Genomic DNA, 13,198 nt, shown 5'->3' with positions numbered 1-13,198 from the left:
ATGCCCTCCTCCCCTTGACCACCTACGTCACACAAACATGCCCCCGAATGCTGGAACCTCTGCCTTAAAGAGGCAGAAAGCGGTAACACCAGTAATACATTTTTCCGGTCTGGAATGTTTTTAGGTGTACAGATTTCTCATACACTATTGATAGTATATTTTTGTAAAATATAAACTGATAGTTTAAAGATGTATAATGACTTAGCATAGAAAGTTTGTTTTTCTGGTGTTGTAATTTATGTAAGGTTTGTTATAATCCACAGACACAATAAAATAAAAATAAACGTTGTTCAGGTTAGGATATGGGTAACAATTTGACGCATATACAGGCCATAGAGTGATATTCGTTTATTTTTGTCTTTTGTTTGTTGGGCAATATCCAGTTTCAAATATGTTGTGAGTATACCTTTAAGAATATAAAGAGGAATGCCTTGTTAAGTTATTTGCGTTTAGCACTATGATGATTGGTCTAGAGTATGCCATTTTGATTGCCAGTGACATAACAGGGTTACTTAACCTACCGTAAGATTTGCTGTGGTTTAGGCACAGTGCTACGACAAGCTATAGACTCATACATTGGCATGTCACATTGGAATTACTCACAAGAACAGACAGGTGTTAGTAACATATCCTCAATATTACATAAGTACAAATGTGTTTTGTAGAGACATTATATGATTCAAGAATTGCCTTGTGTTTCAGAACAATGTGGAAGAAGTGCATACACATTTTTGATGTTTAAAACACGACAATTTGAAAGGAGGCTATTGTATGAACTGTGTTTGGAAAGTTAGCAGATATCTACTAGGGATTCACACAAGCAAAGAGCACAACAAAGGGATGGTGGGGTATTATGCGTTACAAACCAGAATGTTGTAATTGCAATAGCTTAAGTATTATGTGACACATTTCTTTTGCCTCTTACTTGCTAGTCCCGAAAAGATATGCAGTGTGATTTCTGGATATTGATTTTGTTTTTTCCCAATTTATGTGATAGTTTCTAAATACAACCATCTTTTAAGGAGGAAATTGACCAACTCTGCAAGCACAGGCTCACAGTGACACCATGATTGCGAGGTTCAGAAAAATAAGCATGTATGTAGCAATTCTGCATGAGAATATATATTGTCACAAAAACGAAAGCTTTATGTGTCTATTGGAGCTTTGCAATCTTTCAGGATTTGTCAACGCCTTTTGTATGCAGATAGTCAGGTTTAATGTGTTCTGAGGAGCAATAGCAGAATATGTTCACAAATGCAAGTCTTTTCGTAACTGTGGGACAAGCTGGTGCACCTGATTAATTATACTTATTTCCGTGTACCTGAAATCCCTGGGACACAGGTACTTGATAAACACCACATTTATTCTGCTAAAAATGTAATTTGGAGGAAAGCTTCCCTAAAACCTGTAGACATATTGGCCCAAGAATTGGGGAATCTAAAACTTTCATCAGTGTGGATTCAGAGCTCCCTGTTCCTGCTGGGGTTCACTTTGAGGATCTGCCCGCTCTGTTGGCATCTCAATCGCATTGAAGAGTGAGAAAACTAATTTGACAGTTTACATCATTGTGAAATGGTGAAAGGAATGGATTTCATGTATACCTTCATGAAAGAATATACGGTAGTACAATATTTCAAATTGCAATGTGTAACTTATTTGCTCAAGTCACTGGCACGTATTATCTGAGATGGAAATTTTACTCTTTTATTGCAGAATATTAGAGCCTCATAAAATAGGTCCTCATTAGGAGTGAGCTAGTCTGGAAATAAGGCACAAGTTCCAGACGGCTCACTCCGAGTCTGTCGGTAGAGGATGTGAACTACCAGCAGGCCTGACCTGCCGGAAGTTCAGGCCCCTACTGGCAGATAATTCACTGAAGCATCGGCACTGTCTTCAGAGTTCCCATTCCCATGGAGTCCTATGGGACTCCACCTCTGCCACCTGTAATATCCCAGTATGACTGGGAAATCGGGCAGTGGACACGGTAAGCCGAGGTTGTCGGTAGGCCGTCCGTACTGCCGGCTGTCTACTGGCAACCTCGTAATGAGGGAGTATTTAGAACGTTTTACATCACTGCCGAAGTATGAGGCTTGTTGCCGAAAGTCTTAAAAACGGCCTGCTTTTGTGCAGTGGTAATGACTGCCACATATATACTACATCCAGTATTACTCTTGTGGCATTGGGGCATGCAATAATACTGCATGTGCCTAATAGAGCCCTATCAGACTCCAAAATGGGGAATAACTGAATGGACTGTATGAGACTGAATTATGAGGATCCTTCCTACCATCACATCATTACCACGTGCGGTAACAGTAAATGAGTTTTGCGGCCTTACCAGAGGTACAGCATTAGTTGGGTTACTCGTAATGAGGCCTTTAAGAGTTTGAGAACAATGGCAAACATTGTCATCTTTGACGTGTTTGTTAACCTATCTCACAACTTCCTTCAGGCCTCCATACGATTGTGCCTGGAAGCTGTATTTGGACTAATTAAAGCGTTATCAAAAGCAAATACATAAATAAATAAAATGTCCACTCTCCACATAAAGGCCTTGTGCCTGCATACCTTAGTGAAATTATTTCCAGAGGAGCTAGGAGTCAGGAGAGGAAGGCAGATTAATGAGACATGTTCCTTTAAAAATCAGGGATATGCAGTAGGAGGACCAAAACATGTTTGTGCCGACTCCCCTTCCATATTCAATGGTCATGCTGCATGTCAACAACTTTGATTATGTGTATCTTTATTTGTATATATACAAAAGCGCTGGCTATAAAACTGCAGTTCTTGGACAGCTTGCTAAGCAGCACCTTAGCCGTGGCTACGATTTTCTATTTATAAATGCCATGTTTTATATTTGATATCAATTTATGTTTACATGCTGATACTATTGCAAAAAAGAATTTCTGAAAGTCAGATACATATCTTGAAATTAGCCTGAGTTACTCACATGATGGATTGCAAAGCTGCCTCACTTGGTATGGACCTGTAAGAAAGTAAAGAGATGTAAGGCTTCCCCAATTGAAGATCACTATCTTCTCGCAGATTACACAACTCATTGTTAGAGTGAAAATCAGAGCCCGAGTAGGAACCCATGTCACAGCATGAACTCATTATTAGCCACCAGATTGCCAGCATCATTGAAAATTCAAGGTTCCACTGATTGGAGGAGAGACGGTTGCCTCCCTCGGTCTTCTCCACAGCTTCCCACTCTGAAGGAGGCAACAGACATGTGAGATACTTCAAATACGACAATTTTGTCTTTTTTAGGAGTGCGGAATCTACATTTTCCAGGCACTGCCCAAATATTACCGCCTGTCCATAAAATAGCAACAGATGGAAAATGATGCTAGTAGCTGGGCATATTATGGCAGCTGTAAGGAACTCATGGTGGCAACAGTAAAGACAGACACAAGTGATCACAGTTCAAGGGTGTTTAATAAACTGTATAGGTAGGTTGGGAAAATGCCTAATCTAAACCTAAACCCAAGATGGGAGCAAGCTTCGACCATCAAATAATAAATAAGGCAGTCCGGGTGGCATCTTGTCAAATAAAAAGGCCTATACTAAAAACAACAATTGCCAATCCTTATGCTAAATACAAACATAATTGTGGGATAATCTTCATAAGAAAGAAGGAAGTGTTCACAACTAATAAGTAAGAATGCTTTAGTCTGGTTCTCCCTTCCCTGCGTTTTCTGCACAAGACTAGGTAGGATTCTGGAGCACAGCACACACTCAAGCTTTCCCTGCATGAGCCAACTGTGCCGCTCTCAGCAAGCAGGGCCTTCTGTGGTTAAGTCTCTTTTCTACAAAACGTCTCTTACCTCCGAGGACCTGATATCTTCCCAAAAATAATAAACAAAAGTTCCTTTCTGCTTGTATGATGGGTGATGCCTTTTCACCCCTTGGAGCTCCCTCTATTGGGCTCGGATTCACCAAAAGTTCTTTGCAATATCAGGACCTTCGGTTGTTAGGGAGAATTCACATTCTATGGCTAATTTCCCTCACCTAGTGAGTCCCCCAGCAGCTTTGCTGGATTTCTGGAGTTTACTTTTTCCACTTGGTAAGAGTGTGAGCCTTTTTCCCACTCTTACATGTGTTTTGTCACGTGTATTTCTACTGTTTGTGTGATAGTGGGCTCTGGAGGACACCACTCCATGAACCCCACTATTTATGTGTGTTACACAGCACCTTCCGTGCAGTAACACAGGGTTGTCTTTGAGACTTCCCACTGACTCCATTTTCTGGGGCTGACTACTGTCCCCCAGAAAACAGGTAAAGTTGCCATTTACTTTATATAGTCATTTAAAACTACAGACCCAGTACACCCCATCTTACATGGAGTACTGGAAAGGGTTAACTCCTATTCCTTTTTGTCTGTGCCTCTCTGAGCTTTGTTTTGCTCTTTTAACATTTAGACTTGGCTGGTGGCAGTGGTATGTACCCTAACTTTTTCTACCGCGATTATATTACATAAACGTGGTACTGTTCCAGGCAATCATATTAGCCTCAAACATAAACCCGCTTGACCAAATACTCTTTCTTTTGGCTCCGGTCAGGTTTATTCACCATTTCTTTTTGTTAAAGTCCTTCTTGTGTTTTACTTTGCGCGGCAAACCAGGTTTTCCTTATTTGTTCACCGTCTTTTGGCAGGCTTTTCTCAAGAAGCCCTCCTTTTGGTGCCTGGGTGTCTAGGTGGGCTGAATGTGAGGGTGGGGTGTAGTCACCCCCTGCACAGGGTATCCTTGGAAACCCAAGTCGCACTTTGTCATGATTGGCTGAGGTGGTTGTCCGGACCGGACAACCCCCATGCTGGGTGATTGACAGCCAGGCTGTGTGAATGGGGGATTTTCGCATAAAAGGCAGGACTCTTGGGCTGGAAGTCAGAGTCACCACTGAAACTGCAAGGAACTGAAGATAAGTGGAGAAGAAGACGGCTGCTGCAACTACGGAGTCCCGGTGGAGCCCTGCCGCAGTCCTGAGCTATCTACCCTTCAACGACAAGAGAAGATCCAGTCCGGAGTCTTCTTCCCTTGAGCCTGGTGGGATCAACCAGCTCATCTTCCACAGACAGAGGATCCTCTTCTTGGCCGAAATCGCTGCACACAGCTGTAGTGGTTCTGATAGCCACCTGAAGAGCCTCTCCTGTTTTAAAGGAGCGCACCTTTTATTCACCATTGCTTTGCTGCTGCTGGCCTCATCCCTAGATAGTGCAGATCGCTCCAGACTTACTCCTTCTTGTCCCCACGACTGAAGCCACAGGAACCGTGAGTCTGCAGGAACTACCAGGAACAACGGCTGTAGCACCAGCTCTTCTTCACTTTGAATAAGGTACTGTGTCCGACCTCGAGGAACTAGGGTGAACCCCTTTCTCCTCACCAAAGGCTTGCCTTATCTTCCTTCCCTCTTATAACTTTTCCTTCCTCTGTTGACAATATCCAAGTACTCCTGGCAATCTCGAATTGTGAACTGTACTAACCGTGTGATCCTCGGCAACAGGAACCCTGTTCCACTTGACACTGGCGCAGGCCTATTGACTTTTGTTCACTTGTAGGAAAGTGCCCTATGATTCTATCTGCCTTGACAAAAGTATTGCCTATGATTTTTATCCCCCAACTCTCTTGTGTTGATTCATGTGCTAAGTGTGGTTTAACTCCGGTAACATTTCTTCCTTCGAGTATGCGTATTTATAGTAAGACCGAACTGTCATTACTGTCAAAAAGTGTTCGCATCTGTACCCCCGGTAACGTCTCTGTTTCACAATACCGGTCCGTAAAATCCAAAGGTACTTACCTTGATTTGTACTGCACAAAGTGAATTGGTTGTGTGTAGTGTATTTTACGTGTGGTTTTAAATTAATAGAAGTGAAGTGTTTTAGGAACAGATGGTCCAGAAATAAATATACTTTTACTTTTCAACCAAAAAGTCAGTGTTTGCTTGAGTCACAGTAACTGTAGTCCTTTGTGTAATTCTACTACTGCTCATTTGCTCTTCAGATAAGTCTGGCTGGTCTGCTACTGCTACCACTCTAACAGTGTAGTAAAGGCTTGTACCAAAGCTGAACTTGTATTGCCACTTGTAGTCTTAATTTTGTGTAGTGGTCCCTAACGGCACTGCACAGGACTCTGCCTAACATCAGTATTTACGTTTTCTGCTTCAGAGGGTCTGATAGGTTCATAATAAACAAAAGTTCTTTACTGATTGTCATGGAGGTGATATCTCTTCACCCCTGGCTCCCACTCTTCCGGGCTCAGACCCCTTTCAAATATCAGCCTCCCTCTGTCGGGTTCTCTCTGACATGCATTCAAAAGACTTTCTCTGTTGCACTTTTCTCTGTCGTATTCAGTGGTCGGTGTGTGCGGCTTCTCACCCTTGGATCCCCCTCTTCCGGGCTCAGACCCTTTGCGTATGCTTGCCTTCCCTTTCGTCGCATTCACTACAGCCCTTTTCGATGTGTGATGGCTATTCACCTCTGGATCCTGCTCTTCCGGGTAGAGACCACTCACGATTGTTGGCGTTCCTTCCGTCGGGTTCACTACGGCTTTCAACACAATCTCTTCTGTGAGCTTCACAACACCTAATGGGCCTCATCACGTCTTGGGTGGTAACGCCGGCAGTATTACCGCTGGCGGTATTAGCCCTACCGCCGAACTCCCCGGCGCTAATAGCGCCGGATCACGAGTTTGGCGGTAATGTCAATCCCCATTCCGTATTGAGCCCATTCGGGAATGCCCCATTCCCCATTGGACTCAATGGGGAAATTTCGCGCTAATACCGCCGGCGGATTTCCCGCCGGCGGTAATAGCGCGAATGTTCAGCGGATTTCCCCCCAGCTCAGAGCTGGGGAGAAATCCGCCGAAGTCCTGCTTTGGCAGACCCTTAAATCCGGCGGTAATAGCGCTACCGCCGGTCATAAGGGTTACCACCAAAGTCGTGATGAGGCCCAATATCTTTTTAAACAGTTCACTGTGGACATCCCTCTGCCGGGTTCACTCTTGTCAGCAAACTGTATATTAGGACGTTAGACTTCGTCCCCTGTTTATCAGCATTCCTCTTTCAGCTTCACCCGTGTCAACTTGATCAATCGTACACTTTCTCAACCAGTTCTTATGATACTGGATTCACTTCCCTTAGCTTCACAATCATCTGTCAGTCAAAGACTCTCCACTATACAGAGGATTTTACTGGACCCCTCTATGACCACTTTGACCCCCTTCTCGCCTTTCGCAAAAGGCTTTCTGGTTACGGTAGTTTCAACAATCGGGTAATCACCCAGAGTTTCCTGAGTGAGCACCCAGGTGGTGCCTGACTCCTCTGTTGCTGGTTTTCCCCCTTCTGGTATCAACAGTTCTTTGTACTCTTTGACAGTTCAATTTGTCGTTTGCTACTTTCTTTCAACACAGTTCGGTTTCTCATCGGCTCTTCCCTTGACTTACTGGCTGTGATGAAACGCTTGGCTTTTCTTCTCTCTGGCGTCAAGGTTGGTACTATGGAGACAAGCGTCTCTCCCCAGCTCAGTTATCAGCGGAGGAGGGCCCTGTGTACCACTGACATATGCCTCAACACACGCTGGGTAAATTTTGCAGTCTTACGAGTCCTTCTGCTGAGGTTTCATGGGCCTTGGTCGGAAAGGGCACGGCCGCTTTTCTCCTTGTCACCTTCTCGGTTTGCGCCATCTTTCTCCTCCTCTAGATCTGCTGTGCTGAGTTAGCTCTCTCGTCATGCGGTCTGCCTTGCTCCTCTTGTGCTCTCGTGCTCCACCTTTTATCCCTGTGGGGAAGGGAAAGGGCTGTCAGGTGTGTGTGTGATTCTGGTCAATTGCCTGACTTTGCCTGACCCTTGTGTTAGGACATGTCAGGTAAACGGCTCGAGTGTTACTCAGTCATCCTTCGTGATATGCGAAAGTGTTCATGTCAGAAAAGGGGGGTAGAGTGTTTTCATATCCTATGTGGTAAAAAGGGGAAAGGTGTCATAATAAGGCGGTACTGCATCTCACCCGTCGGTGTCCCACTTCCACTCCCCGAGCACCCCATCCATGTGATCCACCCTCACTGGTCCACCCCCAGGAACTGGATCCGATAGCTATTGCTGTGTCCTGGCCACCTGGATTATAATAGAGAGATTAGGCCAACCAGACCGGAGATGACAGCTGACTATTATTCATATCATAATAGCTTTCTGTTTATTGTACAAATGCATGTATCAAATAAAAAAATATACACAATGTTTGTATTCATTAGTCGGCTCCACAGACCAACTGCAATACATCCCTTCAAAAACCAATCATTCACAACTCATTCATACAACCATCATGTTTACAAAGAATTTAGAAAAAAGTGATGTTCTGTTTAGATCACAATAATAGGTCAGACAGTTGTTAAATTAAGCACTCAGTTATTTTACAATGTGCCCCTCTGTTGGTATTCAGGGGGTTTAGAAAACCGTTGTCAACATGTTTCGGTTGAGTTCTCTTAACGAGGGTAAAACAGTCCCCTTGTGTCGTGACTTAATATTCAACCTTCTTCAGGACAGGAGGGCAATCACCAATTCCGCGTTGCCTCTTGGTGAAAAACCAAAGGTGGAGGGTGTGTGTGGCAAGAGAGCCTTAAATCTCCTCTGAAACTTTCAGGGGCTGGCGAACTGGTGGGGTGGAGTAGATCCCGTCGTGAGTGCTCCCAGAAGTGGCGCTTCAGGTGATGGATGCCTGTTATTTTAAGGAAGAAAAAGCTTTTTTCTTATTTATCTCTTGTGGCCCAGTTAAATAACAGGGCGGATTAAATCATGCGAGCAACCGAATATTTGAAAATGCTTGTACCAACCGTGTGATTCATCACGATTGTGACTCACTGGAAAGAAAAGCCAGTGGTGGAGTTCAGCAAAGTTTATGTCCGTGGAACGGAATAAACCGCACTGGGCCGTTGGGCTGCCTTATTTTAGCCGCAGATAACTGCTGCACAGCAAGTCGAACAGTGACTGCTTGGGCTCCTTCCATCTGCAAAAAGTTGTGTGGAAACTAAGTGAACATGCGCTTTGGCAGCCACCTGGATGACAGACCACGGGGGACTAGTCAGGGAGACACATTCAGGTTTCTCACATATTACCTGGAAAATAAGTGCCTATCTAATGCCTACAAGAGCCAAAACTGTTAGCTTTCCCAATGCTTGTTTTAACAGGTATTCAGGGCAAGTAACACAGTCAAGGTCATCCATACTGCTTATAGTCCAAGTGTCTGAAGGCACGCTTGGTTAAGATAGTTTCGTTATATCAGGAGCTGGTTTAGTCGGTTTATAGCTGCAAACAAGCCATTTCCTTACAGAACAATGCTCAGAAAGCACAGAGCTAGACGCAGAGAGATCCCAGCGGATGTGTTTTGGGCAGTGAATACTAGGTAGTTGGTGGGAATGGCCACAGGGATTAGCATGGACATCTGTGATCAATGGGTGGGTAAATAACCAAACATCACCCACAGGCTGTGTGTGTCCCCTCACATCTAATCTATCTTCTACTTTAACTTCCCATGACAATAGTTTTGGTTTATAGGCAGTGCATTCAGCGTCACCTAATAGCCAAAACAAAAATCTGGGACTGAGTAAAGACGCAGGTTTGATGACCAGATGCAACTATATCCACTGTGAGTCCAAAAATAGAATGGAATGTCCTGCTAATCTACACCTACCCTACCCTACCTACCCTAATGATTAGGTCACTCTTCTGGATGTCTCAGATTCCCAATTCAAACCAACTAATGCATCCTTAAGGTGGCCAATAAGGTGCACTCGAAATGCTAGAGGGAGGCCAGAAATTGTTCTCCTCTTATTTGGTATGAATAGGTGGTGACTCTTTCTCACTCAAACGACAATCGAGCATCTTTCTACACAAAGGTATAACTTAAGCTTAGAGCGGTTCATATGCCAAGAGTTCATAAAACCAAGAAGTTGTCTTTTGGAAACAGACAAACTCAAAAGAAAGGAATAAATGAAGTCCTAAAATAGCCAATAACACCAGACAACCTGGCCACTTGCAATTTCCTGATTATTCAGTATTGAACAGCAGTCTCACATAAAAGTGAGGATTCCCAATAGGATTAAGTAAAATCCCCAGTTTATGTGGATGCTTTGGAAGGCTTGGATGACATGCCTCCTCTGACAACTATTTACCTACATCAAAGGATTCCATTGGTGCAGGCCTATTTCATCCCTTCCTGCCATTACAATGCTTTGCCAATTCCCAGATACTCACATGATTAAGGCTTTGGTTTGAGTTGAGCATCTTGCACAGGACTGTTGTTTTCACAGATACCATCAGTGTTTTCATTGGGCAGTTTGGGCTTATCACGCAAAGAACCAAAAGAGTTGTAATGCACCACTTAAAGAACTCTAAGGGTTGTTGTGCACCACTGAAAAGAACTTCAGCAGTTGTGTTAACAAGTGTTGTGGGAGCCCCTTGCTTGTGTAAAGATATCCAGAGATGTTAATCACACTTGAACACCTTCAGGAGAGCCATACACAGCTCAGATGACCGAAGGGGTTGCGCCAAAACATATGAAGGACTCTGAAGTTGTGGTGCATCGATAGTTCTGGATCACTACTCAAAGGACTTCAATAGCTTGTGGTGTAACACCTCAAGGACTATGAGAGTTGTGATGCAAAATGTAAAGGTTGCACTCTATAATCCAGTTTACATTCTAAAGGAATTATCTTGCCTTGTGAAAGAGATGGTGTGATAGTCAAGAATGACTGAGGAACATTTAAACAGATTTGTTTGCTCACAAGTGATCATTGGGATACCTTTAGTTAAATACATAACAGGGGGTTTGTGTTGTAGATCAGAACACATTTAGGACATAGAATAGTGCATTCAATCATCGAACACTGATCACTTACCTTTCAGTGGGTTTGGATCTGGGAACTGTAAAAGAAACATGTGTTACTAGCCGATATGCAGCGTTGCCCAGGCTTTCATTCCCTCATAGGTACAGGTGACTGCACAATCTGGTGCAGATTGGTGAAACAGTATGGAATTGTATAATAAACATCGCTTTGCCAAGCCACAAACCCACACATGTTCAGTTTTATATACATAGATAGATTTCCCTTTTAAGAAAAGAAAAAAAACTAGACTTTTCAGTATGACCACACACACAGGGCACGATTTCAGAGGAAATAGACTATGACATGTCCTATTTTAATTTCATTCATTTTTTGGTCAGTTCTTAACACATTTGCATCTGGACAAGAGTTTTATTTTTTGGGAAGAGAAAACCATAAGATTCCATGGCTAAATATGTGGAAGTCCATACTTTTGAAAGTAGTTCAATGCTTACAATACAGAGAGTAACCAATTCAATAAAATCCACTTCATTTGTAAACGTCCCACTCTGGCCACGGACAGTGAAGGGTAAGACTCTGGAAGACATGTAAGGCACTTGTGAGGATCCACAGTTTGAAATCAAAGTTTGAATACAGTTCAATCAATGGACTTACTTCGGAGTTCCTATTTTTTTAATTATAATTTTTGTTTTTTAGGCCAATAAATGTCCAAAGCAGGTTTCACTGCGACACTGTGCTGCACTTTCTATGCATAATTTTGGGAGCCACACAAGTGAATGAATGAAAGGGGTAAGCTAAAAATAGGCAAGGGGTGAAGAAGCAGCAGTGGACATATTGCCAAGAGTAGGATGATAACAGTGTTGGAACCTGTTGGAAGAGGTTCTTGAAACAACTATAACAGACAAGGGCCAGTGTTGTTGAAAGATGGGAACCATGTGAAAGAGCTCATATTACAGTTACACTATTAGGTGTAATGTTCACAAGCCTATAATACTTTACGATTGGCAGAATCTGGTAGGATTTGTATTATTGTTGGGCATGTGCACTTAGTATGAAGCCATATTGTTGTAAGATTAGTATAAACTATCCGGGCCCACATTACTCTGGGATAGGTGCAGTTTTTGTAATCCCATGTTTCTGTACAATTACTTGCAGAAGCTATTTCACTGTGGGACAGGTACAAGTGGGGTAAAGGCAAAATGCTGTAAGATTAGGAACTTCTAGAAGAACCCATCTTGCTTTGGGACAGGTGTAGTCTGGACCAACCCATGCAGCTGTTGGATCAAGATAACTGGAAAGAGACAATACATAGATGCAATCTGAAAAAGCCCACATTTCTGCCAGACAAAATAACCTTTCAAACACTCTTTAAAGAAACTGGTCATAAAACGAGCACAAAATACACATTTTAAAATCTGGTGATGAAAACATGAACCTGGACTCTGAAAGTAAAAAAGGGAAGCTTTCAAAATCCATATTAATAAACATCATTTTAGCAGGAGCTAAAAATATAGATCAGAGTGTCAAACTAATTATCTTTTTAAGCTAAAATTTACGTTTAAAAAAAGAACATGCTGCACAGGAGTAATATACGTCCTCCGTTTGCCTTGAGAAATCAAGATGGATCTGACAGGAGATGGAGGGGTGAGGAGGTTTTTGCATGTGAGTACATTTTAGATTTGGCTCATTTTGTGGCGCTTTAGCGTACACTCTATGTGAGCCAAAGCAAAATGAATGCGTACAGATGAGGTAAGGAAGGTTGGAGACAGATCTAGATCCTTGTTGTCATTTATCTGCCCTTCCTTGTTTCTTGGATAGCAGAGCTTTTAGCCGAGGCATTGGTTCCATTCACATTGGCATAGGTTTCTTAGAGACAGCCAGTGGGCATGCATTCTGGCTGGCTCCATCAGAAACCATAGTCAACCAATGCCACCCACAGTTGACTATTGCTGACCATTGCCAACCAAGTTCAGGCATCCCCAAAAATGAATAGCGATTTCCAATCATTGACAACCACAGAGGAATTATTTGTAGCTCATAGATCCCATTTTTAAGAGATGAGATTTGGTTCACAGATGACACTTTAGCACCACAATTAGTGTTGGCTTCTGTAATTAAATTATAGTGGTATTGCACAGGGCATTTCTGGCAGGCTTTTGGTGCAAGGTTTTGGAATAATGTGGAGGGCTGGGGAAGGGGGAGTGCAGGCCAGAAATACCCAGGTCTTTTGTCTCAGTATGTTTCCATGTGGTTTCTGACGGTGACACTTGGATGGATGTTTTATCTAGAGAGGGATAGCCAAGATCTATGAGCTGCTACAGCTGGTATATCGGGGGAGCCGGCACTGATCTGGGAGAATGAGGAGG

At 43.1% G+C, this 13,198-nt stretch overlaps 1 protein-coding gene and 1 long non-coding RNA gene across 2 annotated transcripts in view; both read right to left on the bottom strand.

Moving 5' to 3' along the window:
- LOC138472515 (trichohyalin-like) overlaps nucleotides 1–13,198 on the bottom strand; it is a 1,377,820-nt gene that overhangs the window by 485,738 nt on the left and 878,884 nt on the right. The window lies entirely within an intron of this gene.
- Nucleotides 1–13,198, bottom strand: part of LOC138473663 (uncharacterized) — a 354,182-nt gene that overhangs the window by 29,707 nt on the left and 311,277 nt on the right. The window contains exons 6-7 of the long non-coding RNA XR_011268834.1: nucleotides 10,887–10,911; nucleotides 2,951–2,986 (exon numbers count right to left, since the gene is read on the bottom strand). This is a non-coding gene — a long non-coding RNA (uncharacterized lncRNA). The remainder of the gene's footprint in view (nucleotides 1–2,950; nucleotides 2,987–10,886; nucleotides 10,912–13,198) is intronic.

Source organism: Ambystoma mexicanum, chromosome 8, assembly GCF_040938575.1.
Source record: "Ambystoma mexicanum isolate Mex_15411 chromosome 8, UKY_AmexF1_1, whole genome shotgun sequence".
In the NCBI taxonomy this organism is placed as follows: Eukaryota; Metazoa; Chordata; class Amphibia; order Caudata; family Ambystomatidae; genus Ambystoma; species Ambystoma mexicanum.
Note: the sequence above shows the minus strand (reverse complement) of the source record. Positions and strands in the feature narration are given on the sequence as shown.